We start from the raw sequence: 22178 nt of genomic DNA, 5'->3' as shown, positions 1-22178 counted from the left end.
AAATGTTCTGTTTATTAACACAGTGGAGAAAGGTTTGTGTAAGGTTAATGTTAGAATCACTTAGGATGGTTACTCCTTCTGCAAAGCATCTGCATAAATTAGAAAAAGCTGCCAGATTTCCATCTGTTAGCAATACAACTTCAGCCACAAAGACAACTGTCGTGACAACCACACTGAGTTAGTCTTTCAAATAAAACCTGTTAAAAGCTACTGCCCTCCAGCCTCCACCCACTGCAGTTAACGGCATTAAATAGCACTCTTAACTGGTATTTATTTTCTTAGGCATTCCTCACTTGTGCAGCTGCTGGCACACTGGCCTTTGATTTAAAATAACCCCAACAGGATAAGAGTTTACAGTCTCTGAAGGTCACGATGTATATGAAGTGCTTGTCTGAAAGAAACATCCAACCTGAACTTTCTCAGGCTGATGTTATTGGATTCTGTCTACTTGTCTCTCACCTATTTTGCATGGTCTCATGTCTGGGATCAGTGATGGTTCAGATGATTTCTTCCAGATGATGGCTAACCACAAAGACACCACTGGAGCTGTTCTGGACAACTGGTCTAGGTTTAAAGGTGGCGAGAATCCCCTTTAGGGCCTTTCTCCCCTCCCCACCCAAACTCCTCCTGCAGTTTTTGATGAACTTGGGTGGCACAGCAAGTTCAGGCTAGTTTCAGCTCATCCATGAAATCTGTGCTGACAACAATATCAAAGCTATTAGAAAACTCATTTGTAGAAGGTCTCTCATTCAACAGTTTATTTTTACTCAGGCATTTCAACATCTCAGGATAACACATGTACCACCTACTGACCTTTGGAGGAACAGGCTCAACTTTTCTAAACCCCCCGCTGAGATTTGAATATAAAAATGAATAGACTTTCTTTTAATAGTAGAACTCTCTATGCACAGTTTTGTCGTTGCTGCCATTATGAGGACAGGGCTGTCACCAGGGACAGTTTGCTGGTGGGGCTGAGGGTGCAGGAATCCTCCCCCATCCCTAGTTCTAGGTCTGCCCATCTGACACTGCAGTTCCTTTTCCCCATTGCGATTGCATCTAGGCCTGATTATTCCTGGATTCGCATACTGCACCCTCTCAGGGTGCTACCCAGCTAGGGTAGGAAATGGGAGTAAAAATGATTCTCAGAAATTTGTAACTAGTGATTTAAAAGCACAGAAGAAATTTCTTGTTGGAAGCTGGAATTCCCAAGAAAGCATTAATGAGTGTGAAATAAAAGCTTGCTATTTTCCCCTGGATGTTTAAAAACATATGTGTGAACAATGTTGCATGCAAACCAAAAATGTAAAGCAGTGAACTTTTCCAGTTATCACTATCTGCAGAATTCCCATAAATAATGGCTTATTTATATCTGTGCATAAGCTTCAGATTTAGTCCTGTATGTCCTTGCAGTGGGCAGGTGGAGAAAATAGGCACAGAGGTTTTGGACACCCGAATGTCAGATGCCATTTGCTTTTAATCAAAAGAACCTTTTCTAAAGGAAAAAGAGAAAAAGTTTCCACAATCCTGTGGTTAGCTCACCTGTGAAGAATGGGAAATATAGGCTCAGGCTTCCTTCAGCAGAGGATAAAATGGTTCTCATATTTGCTAGAAAACCATTGTGAACAAGCTGTAAAACAGCAGTTTCTGAATCTAACTCTAACTTCTTCAGCTTATCTGATAAATACCTGGTATCTGAGTGCCCTATGGAACGTTTTGTTGGGTTCAGTGTGTATCCTTTCAGGTTCCCATTTGGATGACAAACCAAAAGACTTTTGGTTTTGTGTCAATCCAGATGAACTCTCCTTCCTTGCCTATGCCTGCTCTTTTTGTGTTGGCAGCTGTAGGGAGAAAAAACAACTCATGCTGTGTTGTTCTGCCCAGGCCAGGGAGGCGAGTCCCCTTGATGGAGCAGTATGGAGGGGGTGGTTAGCTGTGCTGCTGCTCTCTGCAGATGCTAGAAATTGCACGTGGGTGATCCATGTGCCGGTGGTGGAACGGAGCCAGGCAGAGGTATGAGAAGAAACCAGCACCACCCTCTCTGCAAGCTCAATGCAGAAGCAAGGCAAGGTTTTATTGATACTGTGAGGCACAACGGGTCTGTTCACTGAAAGCAGATGATGCAGGCCAGCGGTGGGGTGCCGAGGCGCAATAACAGTAACATCCCATGTTCAAAACCAACATCACTGCCCTCTGGCTGGCTCAGGTGCACTGAAAGTTAGTCAATAATGATGCAGCATCTTCAAAGCATTTACAGAGTTGGCCAATTAAAATTCCTTCCTTAGCACTTTTATTCCTGTTTGTTAAGGGCTAGATCAGGCTAACTTCAAGCAGGGAGCTGTGGGAGGCTCTTTGGAGTAACGTTCCTTCCAGCACATCCCTCTTATGTGGGAGGTGTGATGATAATCAGCTGTGGCTCTTTCCAGGATGCAGTGGGGAGGGCACAGGGAGGCATTGCTGCAGCCCCTCGGCCGCGCCCCCACCCCCCAGCCCACTGTGCTGGGAAGCAGCGCTGGGTGAGGGGCAGGCAGGCCCTGGCCCAAGCTGCCTGTTTCATGGGTTCGTGAGCGACTGCCCGCACTGCCTGCTGAGCCCTCATCCCTCTGAGCTTGCACCCAGCCTCCCCTAGAGACGAGGCAGGGTGGTAAAGCCTGTCAAAGGAGTGAGGAGTAGATCAGGTTGGTTTCCTCTGGTCCCTCTCTCCATACCACTTAGCTGAGCATAGAGAAGGGCATGCGCTACTAGCCTAAGGGATCGCAGCCGGGAGCCTTCTCCTACATGACTGGAGGCTTTGCTGAAGGCACTGGTCCTCCTACAGCTTCTTCTATGGCAGTGCTGTGACCTACTCCAAACTCAGGCTCCAAACTCAGGCCAGGATCTCCCAGCTGCAACCACGTCCTACGGTATTAAAAATAATCTCTAGAGTTTCCTCAAAGCAATTGCAACCAGAAGCAAGAAGGTTCAGCCTGCCTAATGCAATTGCATTATCTGCTGATACAGTAACAGTTAATGTCACCACTCTCTAACAACATTAGGCTCATTTGTAAACAGATATAACAGAGGCTGCTTTGTGATGTAACTTTGTTGATCATAAGATTAGACATTGTGCTGGTCTTTGTTTGAACCCTTTAAAGAAAATCAGAGAGATTAAGTGGAGAATTTCCAGTGATTTTATTATTAGTGTGTAATATGTTTACTTAGTCCTGATTAAACAAGATAACTTGGTAAAAAAAAAGATGCATGCTTTCACCAGCTCTGGAAGGGATATTCAAACTAGGGAAGCTTTCCAGCATGCTTCAGTTACAAAGCAAATGTGACCATCAGCACAGCAGCCAGCTGAAAAACGATCACAGTCCTGGAACAGAAATCCTCTGCTTTTGTGTGCAAGTCCTAAATTTTCCCTGCAGTATGACAGGAGAAATGTAAGAGGCTTTTAGTCTTCATGCAGAGTCATTAATGGCAGAGATATGATTTCAGGGTGTAGATCAGAGGGGGTGTATTCCTTAGGGGTAGGATCCAAAATGTACAAGGCAGTGACTTTCTCCTTAAAGAAAGTCTTTCATACTAGAAAGAATGTTCAAACATGGGAGACTGAATATAATTATTTACATTAAACTCACATGTTTTTTCCTGACTGTTTTTCCTCCTTACTCTAGGTGTGTAGGTTCCAAAGCCAAGCCCTGGAGGCCTTATTCTGTCTAAACTCCCAAAGAGTTTAAGTAGAGACTTTGTGGCTCTTAAGTAGCTTTTTCTTCCTGGTAGTTTATTTTCCAGAGAGGTCACGTAATGAGCATATCACTTACTGTTTTGGTCTGCCTTTTGTACACTCACAAAGCAAAGTGAAGATAGTCTCATTTTTACTGATACACTCAGCAGAAAAATTGCAAGATTTTGTTGAAATACCCATTCTCCAGCATTTGAAGCTGTTGGAGAGATTTCATTTCAATTTGTCAAGTTTTTTTCTTTTTTGAGAAAAATGTCTTGTTCTCACAAAAAATGTATTTAATAAAAAAAAATAGTTCTAAAACAAACTGTCAGATAGTCTTATTGCTAGGACAGTTCATCATCAAAGAAAAACACAGCTGCCCATATCCCTCCTCAGTAGATGCGAGGCCCCTCACACTACCTTAGTACAAACATCTATCTTGAAGCAAGAGGCTGACATCTTGTTTCTGTGCTCAGGAAAGCTCAAGGACTGCAGCTCTCCTGTACACTCAGCATTGTGCAGAGGGCCCTGTAGAGCTTGTCCAGCTTGCCTCTGATGAGCTAGCTGGAGTACAGGGAGAATGCTAGTGAGTGCAACATGGAGCAAAACTTACTGTGCTTCCCATTGAAAGTCAGAATAGGTGCTCCTTGTCTTGTAGGAGTGACATATCCACTTGCTCAAAGGACAGCATAATTTTGGGGTGGACCAAGAGAAAGTTTCATATCCCAAGACAGATCTCTGACCATCCTTCTGAGAACCACAACAAAATCAAGATGAGAGAGTGTTTTACCTGTGTCTTCTCTCTTGAACAAAGGTGCTATCCTAACTAGTGCTGTCTTTTCTTACTGCTTATTTCTAGGTGATGGCAGGTCTGTATGTTTGACTTATGTCTCTTTACCACTCCACCCATCTCTGCACAAGGGCTCAGAAAGAAATGGAAGGAGAGCCATGTCAGCTTGGAAGTGAAGATTTTGTGTAGACTGAAATGGGAGTATTGCTAGTGTCAGGACCCTTGTTGTACCACGGTGATCTTCATCACCTTAGAAGGAGGATACACTTAAACCTAACTTTGTGACCTAGATGGAAGAAACACATTTAGAATATTACAAGAAAGCGTTCCTTGGTAGGGTGTGAGGACAGCTCTCTGGTTCCCCAGGGGCAGTCATACAGTAGTGCCTGGCTGCAGTGGGGCAAGCCAAGATATTCCTTCTGCTGAGCTGGGAAGTGTTCATACTTGTGCTGCTTGAATCCTGTAACGATGGCAGTGTCAGTATGTATTCTGCTTGTTCCAAGGTAATTCTCAGGAGACTTGGGACGAAGGCTTGTTTAGCTAGTGTGCTACAACAATTGACCATGGTGCTCAGGTAGGAGGGACTGAGAGTTTGGTCTTAGTATCAGTCCTCACTAGCATTCCTGAACTACGTGTATGAAACTACAGATGCAAAGGCCATAGAAAATAACTGTCTTGGCTGCTCTGTGGTAACTACCAGTTTCTGAGCTCTGGTCTCACTTTTATGACAAGCATAAGGCTGCTTATCACTCTCTCATTAGTAACTAGGCTACATTGAAAGGTGCCCTGTGGCTAAGAGTGTTCAGTGAGGCAGTTCCCGTGGGGCTGCGGAGGCATGGTCATTGTTGCTCTCTGGCCTGGGAACCTGCTCTTACTTTTGCCAAACACTGAAGGGATCCTGTGGAATAATAATCCCCTGTGGCAATGCCTCAGTACTGAAAAAAAATCAGCAGTTTCAATCCAAAACAGATCAGCCATCCAGAGTGCACAGTCCTGCTTGACAATTTTTGTCAGTTTTCAAAGCCTTTTTAAAGGATCTTGAACAAACCATTATCTTTGTGAGAAATTTTGTCATAGACTTTCTACTTCCCTATATTAACCCCAAACTTTTAATATTTTTGGAACCATTTAATTTAATTCTAGAAATTTCTTCTTTAGTTCCTCATTTTTCATTTTTCTATTTTTGTTTCTTTTCTTCTGACAAAATGGTTTTCAAGGTAAAAAAGGTCAAAAGGTGCTTTTTTCATGACAACGAAATGTCAGAGCAAAAAACAGCTACAGTTATTGATACAGTTTGTTGTAACTATTTTTCCTAAAGCAATGGTTTAGATTCAGGCTCCTCTGAAAAGTGAATTGCTTATGTACTGAATACTACTTTTTAGCAAAAAAATGTTCTTTCTAGAAGTTTAATGTATTTCCTATCAATATCTTGAAGAGGAAAGTAAAGACATTTTTCTCTGTACAAATGGTATTGGAGTTGGCAGGCATGCCTACATTCGTAGCAGGCAAAGTGTTATTTCTACCCTTCAGAACCTATCAACATAGCAAATGTTTATAAAACACAACACAGTGAATAATTCAGACATAAATGGAATGGAATAAACAAAAAGAGCATCGTTTGGGGAATTACAGCATAAATTTACAGGGATATGGGAACTTGCTTACAACCTGAGCATAAATTTGGAAGGGTAATATTCATCTAATCTGGTGTTAGCCATGACTAGTTAAAGTCCTTTAAACCCCTTCTACAGCTGAAGGACAAAGACAGGCACCAAGTGTCCTGTCACACCTGAAGGGAAATTTCTACAAAAGCAGGATGGGTGCTGGGTGGCTGGATGGGACTGGAAATGCCAGTCTTTCCCCATCCAAGACAATCAGTCTCTATTAAACACTTGTACTTTAGACAGCTAAATCTGGGACTAGGCAAGTCCTTGTCTCTCCTGAGACAAGGAAGTCTCAGGCAATGTCTGAGAAACTGGAGAAGGTAAAGATAAAAGTAGAAGAGAGTATAGAAGGAGAGAGTCAGAAAGACCAAAGGTTTTTCTTCCAACCATGCCACAGATTCTTTGAAGACTTGTCAGTCCTTGCAAGCCCAGTAGGCCTTAAATCCTAAATTCCCAGCTTGTATTTGTTCTATATGAGAGGCAGATTGCTATTAAATTTAACAGACATTTGCCAATGTGATAAGTGAATGAAGATTAGGGGTTTTGTGCCGGATGTTGCACAGGGAAATTGCTAAGTTTTTGCACTCTGATGATGGTAACCCTTGCCTATTTTATGAGGAAAATTACAGATAGAAAAATCTCTTTACTTCATCTAGCCTATTGCTGTGCTTATGCAATAACAGTATCATATGCATGGCTGCTGTTAAGAACCTGTATTTTATTTTAGGAAAGTTGAATGTCAGAGTCAGACAACATTGACCTCAGCAATATAAACTTCTTTTTTCCCTCTACCTTCTTTGGCTTCTCTATCTATCTATCTATCTATCTATAACAGGATAATGAAACCTAACTTCAGGCAGCCCTGTCCTAGTCATTAGATGAGATAATGCAATATTGTGTGCATACACACGTACACACGAAAGGTGGAGGCTGGAAGCACATCATCTGAGCTCCCCGGCAGATGGGAGGGTTATTCTGTCTTTTTGGACAGCTGTCGCTAACTGCTGTCTCTGGACTTCAGCAGATCCATGATGAAATTGTTCTCAGAAAAGTTCTTTCTCCAGTGATCTGCTCAGCCGCTTCTCCAGCTGGAGCCTGCATTTGTAGCTCCTTGGTGCATTTCATCGTCAGTGCCTGGGTGGTCATGCTTTATGTCTGCCAGTATACGAGGACTGTTAGCCACGTTTTGGACACTTGCAAAGTTCAGATACAGGGTCCTTCGCCTGGTCCAGCTATATATTTACATAACATTAAGAAGAGAAGGCATATCATGTGACCTCCGAGGAGCTGTTCATGTTTTATTTGCTTTCAAAGTCCCTAGACGCACATTGCAGTATTCTGTGAGAGCCAAATATGCACAAATGCAGCCTAATGTGACAACACATGATCATAGGCATGAAGATGTACAAAACTACCCCATCATTTGAAACAAGTTCAATAAACTGAAATTTTCACCTGTATAATTTCAGTAGTTTATATTAATCTGTCCTCACAACAAAGACAAATTTAGTCCAACATTTCTAAACAAAGTCATGGGGATTTTGATAAGGTATTTAGTAGAGAGGAAAATGTATGAAGATGGAATCTGTGTGTTTTGTCAGAATTTTGTGTACAAGTGTCGTTTGCATATGACTTTTCATCTTCAAAGTCTTTTACAAACATTTCTCCAACTAACCACCAGCGTTGACGTAATTCTAATCACTATAGCAGATGTTGTTTTGCTGGAGTGTGATACTGTGCCCCTGTATCTAGTAACCCGGAATGCAGTTGGAACAGCAGCACAAGCTGCAGCAGCAGCATGGCCTTCTGATTTAGCTTTGATGGATGTTACTGAAACTCAAGATAATATGGGAGCAAATGCCTCTGTGTATTGCAAGAAGGAACATTTGGTATTTAAGTGGGTTTATTTTTTGTTCAAAACCTTAGTTCTAAACTAAGAGATGAGTACTGAGCTGAAAGAATCAGGAAAACCACATTTTACTGAGACATAAGATAGACATGAAGTTAAGCATGTGCACAACCAAAAATACAAATGTATGGTGATGAGCTGGAGCTTTTACTGTGAGGTAGTAGATAATTTTTTTTTTTTTTGCATTAGAAAACAGAAAGCATGGAGCTATATGTTGACAGGTAAATGGTAAAGGCTAGAGAGAAATTTGGGATATAAGTTTCATGTTGACCACTACCCTTTTTCAGATTCATTCTCATCAATGTATTTTCTTACTAGTATAAGCAAGATAAAAGTGGAAATCTTTCTTGTAGTGTAACTGCTCTGATGGTACTCTGCTAAGTATAGAATGAGACCTCAATTAGCTGTCTTTAGCCCTCTATATGCTTACAACTTTCAGAACTGAGCTGATTGTTACACCAGTTCTCCCCACCATTTGGAAATTACTGCTGTTTTAAAAATAGTTTCGTAAAAGTACAAGCTCTTCTAATATCTTTCAGAACATTTTGCAATAGAAATATTTCTCCCCTCAGATATTCCCCTTGTTTTCTTATTAATAGGCATTATGAAAGTAGGTAAAATAAAAACAAAGACTGTCATGTTTCATTTCAAGTACAAAAACTAAGACTTTGTAGCAAATTTTTTGCTTTGATAATTCCCAACCCAATAAATCAGAAAGCATCTCCATGGGCTTTCTACTGCCTCGCATACACCTCCCCCCAGACTTGTGCATGCATATGCACACTCACATGTAACCAACAAAATAAATTCTTAGGGAAAGGTGACATGAAAGTGTTTTAGTAGTATTTTGAAACACATAATTAAAACACTTACTTAAAGTCAGATTTCCTTTGTAATATTTTTGGTGCTATCATTAAAACAAGAGAGAAAACAGAAATCAATTATTGCACTGTAATTACATCTCCACACTTATATTTGCCAAGAATATATGTGGTATACTCTGTAAATTCTGATATGCGTGTTCATTGGCCCAGGGAAAAACAACTAGTCTCTCCAAAAGTACATAACAAAAATATTTAACAGTTCCAGTTGATCTTTTTTTAAAGGATCATACTTAATAGCTTGCACACGAGGAAGAAAACTTATAGGAGAATGTATTGATAAACTGATACTTTATAACGAATTGTGTTCATAAGTATTTGTATATTTTTCCCTAAAAAAATGGTAATGAAAAATTATCACAGAGCAGACATATATATATGTGTGTGTGTGTGTGTGTACATATATATATATGTATATGTATATATATGTATATAAGTATGTATCTCAGATTCTCCCTGCTGCAGATGAAGGCCTGGGCTGTGACTGCAGCTCCCAGGGAGCAGGCCAGGAGAGGAGCTGCGGCTCAGAGGACGGTGGTTCCCTGCTCTCCTCCTGACCCGGGGGAAGGGGTTTGCTGTTTTTCCCTCTTGTAGCTTCGCCTAGGGCTACCAGCCAGGCACAGAAATGAAGGGGTGACACGCGGGTTTCCTTTCTTTCCTCACACTTCCCATTCCCAAGGCTCTGGATTGCTTGCTTGCAGCAGGGAATGCGCAGGCTGGAGTCAAAATATAAGGAGAACTAGGGATAAAATCAAGGATAATCTGAATTTCCTGCCTTCTTAAATAAGTAACAGATTTTTACCATCTCAGCCCCAAAGTGAAGAAATTGTACTGAAGTACCCTAAAGCACGAAGAAAGGCCTGTTTACCCTGTGTGGGCCTTGGAAGGAGAAGAGGCGAAGCCTGTGAGATGGCGGAGCAAAGCTCCTCGACATGGTGCCGCGTGGGCTGGTGGCTCCCGGGGCTGGTATCGGCAAGGCCTGCCCCACTGGGGCCATCCTCATGCCCCGAGAGAGCAAGGCCCGGGGGGCAGCGGGGCAGCCCCAGACGTGGGGGGTGTCAGGCACCGCCATGGGGCCAGGCTGGGCCGGGCCGGGTCGGGTTGGTGGTTGGGGGTCCGGTGGCTGGGCAGGGTTGGGCCGTGGCGGGGCTGGAGCCGGCACTGCTGTGGCATCGCAGGGCAGTGACTGGCGGCCCCGGGCTGGGCAGGGAGAGTCCTAGGGCGGGCAGGGACAGGCAGGGCTGGTGGCGCTTTGCAGGGCCCGGAGACTCCTCTCACAGAACTTTCTCTATAGCCTTTTGCTGTGGGCAATGTCCCTCGTCTTCTCCCTTGGAGGAGGCCTGTTTTTCAGCTTCATGCCCTGCAGGTCTTGCTCACGCACCGATGTGTCCTTTCCTCACTTCACCTGTTCCCTGGATGCTCTCCTCCACCCCTTCTGGCAGGGGCGGTGTGACAGCAACCAGAGTGCTTTAAATCTCTCCCTTAAAACCTTAAACCTCCTCCGTATGGGCACAGTACATGTAGAGAGCGGCCGCTCCTTGCTGTGAATCGCTTGTCCCATCCCCGACTGGCACATGAGGAGCACGGGGTCCCTGTGCTCGGCCCTGGGCTCCTGCGGGCTCCCACTGGAACAGATTTGCTGCCTGGCTTGGGAGGCTGCAGAGAAAAGGGATGGCCCGCACATCTCAGCTCATCCCTCTGGACCTCAGCCAAGCAAATATTAAAAAACTGAGAAAAGAGATTAGCCCATTATTTTTGACCATTATTCATGCACGCCTAAGTTAAAATACACAAATAATTTCTTTATCCAGACTTAATAAAGACTATGATTGTATGATAATGTTGATCATACTGAGTTGCAGAAATAAAAGCTGGACAGGCAATGTCTACATACTTTCTCACATATAAACCCTCACATACACTCCAAAAAAGATGCCATGTTGTTATATTTTTTCTCCACAGAAATCTCTAAACACATCCCTAGAGTCAGAAAGAGCAGAATTGAGCTCACTCTAATAATTCATCTCTCTCTTATGATTTCAAAATAAAGTTCATTGTTTTTCAGATTGACAGCAGTTTGAAAGGTTACACTTTCTGCAGAGGGCCATGGCATTTGCTCAGCTTTCTTACCCTGTGATCTGGGTCAGCATCTTCCAGCCTGTTCTCCAAAGTAAACTGTGGTTCAGACGTCTTTCACAGCGGTACCTGCGGCAATGCTGAATCCTCTGCCCTGAGGGCTAATTTGATTTCACTTTCTTTGTCTTCACTGAAATTACACCATTACAGCTGAGGTGTGAATCTTGACACATGAAAGAGTAAAAAGGGATGTTTTTAGAAGACCTTCTTCTGGACTCCCTGTTATATATTTCTTAAGAAACAAAAAAGCAAACAAGCAAGCAAAGACAAACAAAATTCCAAAGTAAATTAATCAGTGCAGTTTGGAACACAGTTAAAAGCCAGCCGTGAACTGAAGGAAGAGAGCTAAAGGACAATTAGGTGAAGGTGAAATCCAAAAGCTCTGCAATATCTTTCGCATTCCCACTAAGGGAAATAGTAAGGTGACCAGAGCCTGTCTGAGAAGACAGAATAATAAGGATAGCTGTCACATTACATGTTAAAAATTGACATAACATCCTACCTATGTCATAGGACATAGTTTACAAAATAAATATACACATGGATTTTAAGATGTGAATGACAAAAAAAGTGTGAAAGAAATGGAGGAGCCTAAAAGCATTCCTACACTAAGCAATGCAGCTAACCCCAAGTGCCTCTGGAGTCAGAAGCTGTATATCCACTTCAGCAGGGCGATGGTTTTCTTCTCTACCAAAATTTCCAGATGGCTCAGTCCCAGTATGAAACAGTAATAGGATCTTTCGCATTTTTCTTGCTAAAAGCTAGAGAGAGAGAAAGAAAGTCAACCTGGGACTTGAGTCAAGATCTGTTGTACTGCAGGCAAGTGTCCTAACCACTAAGCTGTGGTAACTGGAGAGTGGATTCTTCTTCAATCTCTTATTTTGACCATAAATTCATTCTTGGCCTTCAGAAGCTTTTCTTCATGAAAATGCTTGGGCATACAGTCAAGTTTGAGCGGCATAGCAAATTAGTAGCAAATGTAATGTAATTTGAATTTCATTGCAGATTAAGATAAAGACATTTAAGCAAGCTGCCTTATTTCACCTTCAGTGACCTTCAAAATTCAAACACACTCTGACATTTTCCCCAGTTCAGCTGGCGAAAGGTAACGTCTTGTGCCATGCTGCCCTGAGTCTGCTACATGTAATCACTGCTGAGACATTCTAATGAAAAGTTTCAGTTTTGCTATATCTGTTTCAAGCCAAAAAAATATTTAATGGAACATTCCCAACAATTTTAGCTGGAATCATGGCTGGAACGAGGGTAAAAAGAGAGTCACAGTCTTTTGGAAGGTCTTGAGGTCAGTGCTGAGGCTATGTGAGAGAAAAATTAGTACCTAAAAGCAATATTGAAGGTAAGAGGTTTAAGCAGGGACAAGCCCATTTCCACTAAAAAAAGGTGGATTTTATTTTGCATGTTAATACGGAAGAATGAACAGACTTATAACTTTAGAATGGGAGAGAGAAGAGGTGGGAAAAGCTGAAAATGACAGGTGATATGAAAGCCTGCTACTTCTCTGATAGAACTTGATTTTTCCCAGTGAGATGAGATATATGACAGCCTCTGAAAGATTAAGCGTAGCAGTCTCATCTTGAATAATTGAAAGTCATGTCAAGCTTGATGTACATGATAGTGGGACTCAGTTTTTACTGTCCAGATCTTCAAAACTGCCTCTCCTTCCCATGGTGGTTGGTAGTGCTACCTCAGAACAGCTGCCATACCAAGTTGGTTAACAACAGCTGGAAGAGTTAACAGTGCTTCTCACCTTTGGCCATCAGCCTATGCCAGTTCTCTCCCTGAAATCAAAATATCCAGATCAGAGGTCTTTTAGAAGTCTAAGACTATATTTTATAGCATATGCATTCATGTACATGTACAAGGAAGTGTGTAGGAACAGTACTCCATACAAATAGCATCTGTGGGTTAAAATAGGAGGTGGGTAGATTGCAGCAAGATACAAAGGTTAATTTGGGGGTGAATGTTTCAGCTTATGTATATCAAAGCATTGATGCATGAGTCATTGGCACAGAGTGACTATTTTTTTGCCTCAGAGTAATAGAATGTTCTTGCTTACAGCTTTTCAAATCTATGAATAATGCCGAATGAAATGATCCTTTAAATCAATCATTTTCTGTGTTTGCAGCATAACAAAGACACTGGTTCTTAGACACTACATAAATGGATGCCCTAAATATGCCAGATATGATAGATAGAACAAAGAAAGAAAGAGGGAAAGAGGGAATGAGGGAATAAGGGAATGAGGGAAAGAAGGCTAGAAATAAAGAAAGAAAGAGAAGAAAGAGAGGAAAGAAATAAAGAAAGAAAAAGAAAGGAAAGTAAGAAAAAGGAGAAGGGAAGAGAAGAGAGGAGAGGAGAGGAGAAAGAGGGAAAGAAAGAGAAAGAGAAAGAAAGAGAGAAGAGAGAAAGGTGAGGTGAGGGAGGGAGAGGAAGGGAAGGGAAGGGGAGAAAGGGAAAGAGCAAGAGAGCAAGGAAGGAAGGGAAAGAAAGAGAAAGAAATGAAGAAAAAAAGAAAACAGAAAAAGGGAAAAGAAAAAGAAAGAAAAGAAGAGAAGAAAGGGAGAGTGAAAGAAAAAGGAAGGAAAAAAGAAAGAAAAAGAAAGATACAATAGCAGTATTGTGAGACTATCTTCTGGTAAAGCTGTGTATAAAATCAGCATAACGCTTTTGTTGCATACACATTTTTTCTGTAACTGATCTCTCAGAGGTCACTGGCCAGGTGCCTCACTTACTATTCTTGCTTAGAATTCAAACCAATTGCTCATTTTTATGTTAACAGTAACTGGGAGATCAGAATGGTAAATATAATCAATTCTTAAATTAACAACTTACGAGTATTTGAATTAAAACACAATGTGAGCGTATTACATTTCACTCTGAATCCACATGGTTAGCTACAGCAGGTATCAGACCAGCAGGAATCACTAGTTGTCATACTTGTGGTAACTTTCTAATTGGCTATGACATAGAACAGCCTTTTGATCTTGACCATGTTCTACTAATTATTTAATCTCTGACAACATAAACACATGTTTCAGCACATATCCTAAGAATACAATATAAATTTTCTTCCAAAGCCTACGAAAGCCTATGGCATACACAAAAAAACAACCTAAAACTTCTCTCAAATCCCTGTTTTTCCCACTCCTTTTATTAAAGCTGGACCTCATAACTTCACATTAAATGGGCATGAACTTTTTGTCTTGGAATAGGATTCATCACATCTAATATCAGATATCTATGAGAAAGATTCTTAACCTTGAACTGTCCTCCTGATTTCTCCTTGTAGTCAATGGAGAGACTTTTAGGTGTGAATTACAAGATCCGTTTTAGACATTTACCTTAGAACAGGGCAAATTGTGCTCTGGAGTTACCTTTTCTGGTCCATTGGCTATAAAAGAAGGCTTTGGAAGACTGGCTTAGTTGTAAGTACATCTGGTAAGATAAACCTCACCCAAAGTATCTAAGACAGACCAGATGTATCACACCTCAGAAAAGCCTAATTCTTTCCATGGACTATAAGATCATGCTTGGGGTTAAATGAGATGAATCCCAGCCTTGTTGTCTTCTGCGTATTTGGCAGAACCTGTGTCTGGGTCTGGCTAGAAAACAATAGCTACATTTCACTTATGAATAAAGTAGAAACAGTCTTTGAAATTCTGGAATTTGTGAGAGTCTTACCCAGAACAGTAGGCTTCTGGCTAAAGCATTTGCTGAAGAGTGCTTGGGAGAGAGCCAAGCCCTTGCCTGGCTTGATTCACAGTGGGGAATCAAGGCTACTTAATGTAGGTGAGTGCCCTCACAAATGGGTCTGTGTCTGCTGTTGGGCCTCTTTCACCTCACTGGACTGGGAAGAGAGAAGCTAAATCAAGGCTGATTAGTATCTTCTAGAAGGGCCTCTTGCCTATGGAAAAACTCTTACTCACTGTATTATCAGGTCATTTCTCACCTGTCCTCTCATTAAGTACAGAAATTTTCCTCACAAAATTTTCTTAAAACAGATATGGTGCCACAAAATGCTTGGGTTTTGAGAACTGGCACTTTCTAACGAAAGAATATGTTGTTGGAAGGTCCTGGCCAACAGTATTGAAAACCATAAAATTAACTACTTGCCTTGCTGTTGGAGATCTGGATACACAGCCATGTTTTACCCCTGTTGTTTCTCCTTTTCTCCCTCTTTATTACTTTTCACTAAAATGTTGTGGGAAAACTTAGTGTAAACGAGCTGCACACATTTGTTTGTTTATTAAATGAACTTCATCCTCCATGGGATACACTCTAGTCTGACTGCTTTCCATTCGGAGAAAAAGCAGAGAAAAAGTACGGATTACTGAAGTGTGATGGTCTTTGGCAATGAACAAGAGTTCTTCAGTAGCAGCCAATGGTTTCAACCAGACTTTCCTTCCATTTGATGAACACCTACCTGGAAAGATGAAGACGCACACTAGCTTTTCTACTCCTGCCTTGCAGTGTTTAATAGCTCATGCACAGTGTCATGCTAGCAGATTTGTACTGTTCCCAGGCAGCTGTCTCAAGACCCGCCAGCTGAGGAACAGCTCTCATTTTTCTGCCCTCTCTGTGCCTGTTGAGTAGGGTGCCAGTAGAACATATTCTTTCCAGGTTCTACAGACCAAGTGCAGCATCCATCTTTTTGGAATTTTACAGCACTTGCAGGAGCACTGCAGCTCCTCCTGTGGTTCCTACTTCACCTGTTCCTGTGGAGTTGTGCTGCAGATAGGTGAGAGTTTCATACCTGCAGCTTTTACTGAACTTGAATGTAACTAACTGATTCTAAAGCAAAAATTTTTCACTTGGTTTTAACAGAAGGTTTTCCCCAGCAGTCATGGTAATCTGTAGTGCAGGTTTCTCTCTTACAAGAAAGCAGCAAGAGAGAGGGGTAGGAAACACTCTGAAGTTCTCAGTACACTGAAGAAATGGGCTTACATAAACCTTGTGAAGTTCAACGAAGGCAGATGCGCATTCCTGCAGTGGGGTTTGGAATAATATATAACCATATAGGCTGGGAAGAAGGTGGCTTTTCAGAAAAGAACATGGAAGTCCTGGTGGACAAGTTGAATTAGTGACAGCATAGTCTCCAAACTGAGGGACTAGCCTGTTCTTTGTTTGGCACTTCCTAAGGCTGCATTTGGAGCACTGTGTCCACTTTTGGGCTCCCCAGGACAAGAAAGACTCCAACATACTGAAATGAGTCCACTGTGCCACCAAGAGCCACCAAGATAATAAGCAGCTGGAGTACTTGATGTACAAGGGAGGCTGAGAAAACTGGGTCTGTTCAATCTGAAGGAGAGAAAACAAAGAACAGTTCTTGCTGGTGTTTAGAGCTGCCTAACAGTAAGGTATAGAGATGAGAGATCCAGGTTCTTGGAGGTGCACAGAAAAAGCAGGAGAAGGAATGGACACAAACTGCAGCACAAGAAAACTCCTACTGGACATCTAAAAAAATAAAAATAAATTCACCATGAGGTCCAACACTGCCACAAGTTGCCCAGAGAGGTTGTGGAATCTCCATCCTGATACTCAAAATTGACTTGAAAAGGCCCTGAGCAACCTCATGTAACAATAAAATTGTTAGGAGGTCAGGCCAAATGACTCCCAAAGTTCTCTTCACACACAACTTATGGTGGAGGTTTCAAATGGAGATCTAGAAAGTTAATTTTTGTTATCAGGTGTTACCATTCTTGTGAGTTCTAGGATGGTGAATACAATTGTGGTAGTGCTGAACCTACTTATGAAAACCATGTTTGTGTAATAATTGGATGAGATAGAGGCAAAGTCACTCATAGAATGACTGTTAAGTTTCTTAAAAGTCTCCAGTAGTCACATCCATATTCAGCAATATTCTTCTACAGTAAAGAACATGCTTTTTGGGATCACCTAGTCTTGTAAACAAAAACTTTTTTTCAGTATTTGTTATTTACAGCACCTACCAAGCATTACTACTTCTTAAGAGTGAAGAAACTTGTAATATATACATAAATATATATAGTAATATATATATCGTTATATATATATAGTTATATATATATAAACTCATGTTTTACAGACAAAAGCGAAGGTAAGAAGTCTCTGATTTTGAAAACAATAAGAGTAGTTGGTTTTGTTTGCTCTGGTAATATGGGACCATGACATAATAGAAAGAGACCATGCAAGATGAGGTTCAACCTCTCCCTTTCATACCCTGACATTCTGCAAAGTCATATGCAACCCTGAGAGATAATTGTGTCACTGTTTAGAAATCAAATTCATTTTGACTCAGAAGGCTTAAGGCAGCAGAGATACATGCTGCTAGCTCATTGCAGGGCACTTCACTTCTGTTATTTGTTTTCTTTTTCCTTTGAGATGCCCACACAAAAGTTGCTCAGTTGGTTCTGGTTGCTGTTATTTACTGCAGTTGCACACTGAATAGTTATTTACTGGAGTTGCACACTGAATAGTTTGATAATTCCTGACACATTTTCATATATCATCTCAAACTTTACTTTCTGGCTGTTTCAGAAGAATGACTCTTTAGCATGGGAAGACATTTTGAAAAATGTACCTTCTCAAACAAGGTTTTAATGAGGAGGTTCATTTTTTGATTATTCTATCAAACCATGCTCTTTTTTCCCATCTCCTAATTGGGAAAATATCAGAAAGGATGTCTGACTGAGGTGTCATTGAACGTCTTGAAGGCTGTGGTAAGATAATATGCTGATATTTCACTGGCATGTTGTCAGGATTGACCTAAACCCTAGAATCAATACAAATTGCACAATACTTTGAGTATTTGTCTACTCCTCCATTTTATTCTGAGGAGACCTGTCATCTCTTTGTGCTGGGATCAGTTCCTGAAGGGGAAAGAGAACGTGATTGACCTGGAAGAAAAGGGAAAAGTTGCAACTGTATTAGGAATCCTTCTGAATATCCACATCATCTTTGTAAGGATTTGCATTGAATTCTACTGTGCAGAAAGCAAATGGAAGCAGAGGCCTTTCTGCATCCTTAAGCAGCCACTCAGCATCCTGATAGAGAAGCCTTATGTGAAAAACAGCAAGGACCTATAAAAAAAGTAGAAACTTTGAATCTAAGGCATTGGGAAGAAAATTGGCTTCATGGAATTTTGTTTTTCCCTCTGAATCAATTTAGAGCTTATGAAAGGTGCTGAACTGACAGACTGAATTCCTTTCTTAATACACAAAGCAGGTACAGCAAATGGTAGTTTTGGAACCTTCCCCACAGTACCAGTGTGTTTCAGCCCTGGTCGAGGGGGACCACCTCCAGGCAGAGAGGGGAGTTCATCTTCCAAGCCCATTCGGGCTTTTTCCTGTGTTCACTGCCAACAAAGGCACCAATTAGTGCATAGCCTCAGCATTTGGAGAGAATGAAAGGAGAAACAACAGAATAAAGAGAGATATGTGTTTGCTCCTGGAATTCTGTTTTGACATTTATTTTGGATTTCATCAAGGCCTACAATTTTTTGCCTTAATTTAAGGGAAAAAAAACCCAGTCTCATTACCATTGGGTATGATGATGGGGGAAATGGGCTGGAAAAATCCTGGATCTTTGCTGTGCATTATTCTGGATTTACAAAGAGTAGGGCAAATTCTTTACTGCTGTGCCATTCAGCTATTATGTTTAACAATCTAATTAGAAAGGCTGTGTTGCTTTCCCCCATTATAAAAGCAAAGACAGTGCACACAAGCAAAACCAATTAGACAGCTGTAGTTTACAGAGCCGGCTTGCCTCGAGGCTGGTTTCTAATGAACCCCCAGTAGATGGTTCCTACCCAGAAGCAGGACTGAAGAAGCACAGAGATAACATGGGCTGTCTTTCCTGCTATCAGATGCTAATGCCATCTCAGGCTGCTTTCCGGCCTGGGGGCTGTCACTTGAGGTGGCTGCTCCTTCCTGCAGGCATGACTGCCATCAGCACTATGGAGAATCGATGTGACACTAACCTGGCTGATAAGGCATGTCCCCACCAGGGCTCAAAATCATGCTCACAGGTGGGGTAAATCCAAAATACTGCTTTCAGTTTTCCAAATGTTACTTTCTGCTCACGAGGGACTTGTTTTAACTTAAAACAGACACAAAACTATACAATAAGCAGCATACTTGCCATGCTTTTATTTTTCATCAGGTATGGCTTAAATTAAGGCAGGCTGTATTGAGTAGATTGCCCACTGCAAGTTAGTCATCTGTTTAGTGTTTCTGATGTCCCACAAAGCAGTTGTGGTTGTTCACAAGTCTATTAATTAAAAAGAAAATGAGTAAGGAAACTACTCAGTGGGTTGATGAACCATTCAACCACTTCAAAACTAAGGAAAACATTAAAACAACCCCTCCTCCCACATTCCTTTTCTTGAATAGCCTGATAACAGGTATTTGTTTGAACTGAACTTTATAGGGCTTGTGAAAAAACAAGCTCTTGTCATCACTGCATTTAAATGAGTTTTATGTACAAGAAGCTGTGTAACACTGTCTGAGCTAGAATAGATGACATCGTGTCAACATTCCCATTAAAAATACCCCTATTTTCAGTGGGTTATGAGTCACTTATAAAAATTCTCTCCAGGCTAAAATTTTGCATTATTTGACAGCAATACTTGGGTTAGAGCAGGAGGGTTGAGGGCTTGCAGGGGAGTTTGTATATATTCATTTACATTCATAAATTAAAAGTACTTGCACTATGTGTATATATATATATTTGTATATATGTATATTATGTGGTTATAGAGTCACAATACTATTACTCTTGCTACTATTTATCACCTCAGACATGCTTTTCTCACCCTCATCTTCTTCTTAATTTCCCCATTTAGGAGAATTAAATAAATGCAGAAAGTGTTCTCTTCCCTCATCTTCACACACTTTTTGTCTCCTGTCTCCTGTTCCAGGGCGATGTACAGGAGGAGAGGATGAAAAATAGGGAAAAATCTGAAGATCCAGGTGTAAAGAATAGAATTCCAGATTGTTATATTTTACATGAACTTAAATAAGGTACTGGAAATTAAGACTAAGCAACTATGAATTTAAAATGTGTTTCAATTGCAATGCTTCTGTAGAATACCTGACTTCTTGATCCAATTTTTTTGAAAGTATGCGTATTTTACAAGGGGACAGATGAAATGACAGCAGAAATGTTCCAACTAGTTGCCATTGTTAGAATGCTTTTAAAAAGGAAATAATGAAAAAGTTTGCATGTGAGGTGAAAAGCTTGAACTGGCAGTAGAATTAAATCTTTAAATCCACTCAGATAAGGGCAAAAATAACAATAAAAAGTGTACAAATCTTTATGTCTTTAGTGTTTCTAATTTAGGTCTGCAAGTACTGTGTCTTTTTTAATGAATTACTTTCCAGGATGTTCATATGGAGTAAAGCTCTAGTTATGAACTTTATTAAATTTCACCCAGGCAGATAGAAGTAGCTTAAACTAACCCAGTGGGTGAAGGTAAACACAAAAGAAGGGGTTACCTAGGCTACTGTATATTTGCAAGTACTTGCCAATAATATTTCCAAATGTAGCTTAAAAACCAACCAAACAAAATAGATAATGAATGCTTGTAAGGATTAGGAAAAGTGCCAAAGATAACAGATCAAGGAATTATTTTTCATGGGAAAAAAATGTAGGATCAGATTTCCAAAACTAAAGCTAGTGTGAATTCTTTATACTGAGGCAATTTAATTCTCCAAAGAAAGTGCCTGGGTGGGTGGGTGAGATGAAAAGGCAGCTTTTAAAGGCCTCTCCCTATGTTTGTAATGGTCAGTTATTGTTTGGAGTAAAACTAGGTCAATTATTGTTAGTTCAGAAAGTGGCAAAAATTATGCCTGGATCAATTCCAAGGGCTCCCCCCCCCCTCCCCCCCATTTTGTACTACGCAAATGGTACAAAAGACGTATTTTCCCATTGATTGACAGTCCACTGCAGGATGTCTTCACAAACCTCCTTGATAATGGCATTTCCCTCTTGCCAGCCCTGGATTAGAAGAGTTCACTGCTGATGGTTTGTAAAGTTTAGCCTGCAGGTGGGGGATAGGATACCTGCCTGGGGCGAGAAGTCAAGGAATTGGTCAATTCACTGTTGATCTATGTGAGTGCCCAGACTCATATAGAGGCCCCCCATAGCAGGAAGAAAGGATCCAAACTTTATGCAGAGAGTCAGTGAAACTAAAACAAGGGGAAATACAACTTTTGAATGATGTCCTTTCAAAACATGTTTCTTTCAGTGCTTTGGGTATTGACTCATTCTTTTCACAGGTTTTGTTATTTTGGGGACCACAAACATGTTGATAAATGATCTGGATTGTCTGGCAGTTAAATATAACTCCTTTAAACACCTCTCAAAGACTGTTTTATATCTTCGTGCAGAGGAACAAATCCTGAAGTCCTGGGCAAACCTCAAACCAAAATCTGGAAAGCAATCAAACCCCAGAAGCACGTAATCTTGTGTTTACGTATCCTTCGCATGTGACTAAGGGCCAAACTGTGGCCTCATCCTGTGCTTTCACACAAGGGTTTAAGATACACGCACACACCCACATCTGGGTACAGCTTCCTTACAGAGGAATGTAAGAATACAGGAATCATCTACTAAGTCAGACTGGAAAGCCATTTTGTCTAGTACTCTTTCCGATCTAACCAGTACCAGATGCTGCAAAGAATGACAGAAGAACCCTGCAGGAGGCAGAGGCAGAATAATCCGCCTCCACAAAGGTCTCCTGATCCTGATCTCTAATTGTCAGAGATTAGCTTATGCCCTGAAGAACAGAGTTTAATATCTCTTCCAAAAATTTTATTTTCTTTAATTATGATAACTCTGAATATCCATGATATTGATATAATATCCAATCTCTTTATGAATCTGGTTAAGTTTTTGGTCTCAACAACTTCCTTTGGCAATGAGTTCCACAATTTAATTACACGTAATATAAAAAGGTATTTCCTTTTATCAGTTTTGACTTGCCCACCTTTTAATTTCAATGAATGCCTTGTTCTTCCTTCCAGAGGCAGAGTGGAAGCCCCTGATCTGCTTTCTCTGTACTGTTTTATATGATAACATTAATTTGTAAAATGTGTTC

The 22178-nt window shown here is 41.0% G+C and overlaps 1 long non-coding RNA gene across 1 annotated transcript in view; it reads left to right on the top strand.

The window, feature by feature from the left end:
* The window catches only part of LOC135330395 (uncharacterized), a 79773-nt gene extending 59713 nt beyond the window's left edge, over nucleotides 1-20060 (top strand). Inside the window, exon 3 of the long non-coding RNA XR_010392449.1 lies at nucleotides 19998-20060. This is a non-coding gene — a long non-coding RNA (uncharacterized LOC135330395). The remainder of the gene's footprint in view (nucleotides 1-19997) is intronic.
* Nucleotides 20061-22178: the final 2118 nt, after the last annotated feature.

Source organism: Dromaius novaehollandiae, chromosome 1, assembly GCF_036370855.1.
Source record: "Dromaius novaehollandiae isolate bDroNov1 chromosome 1, bDroNov1.hap1, whole genome shotgun sequence".
Classification (NCBI taxonomy): domain Eukaryota; kingdom Metazoa; phylum Chordata; class Aves; order Casuariiformes; family Dromaiidae; genus Dromaius; species Dromaius novaehollandiae.
The sequence above is the reverse complement of the archived record's forward strand: the minus strand, read 5'-3'. Positions and strand labels throughout refer to the sequence as shown.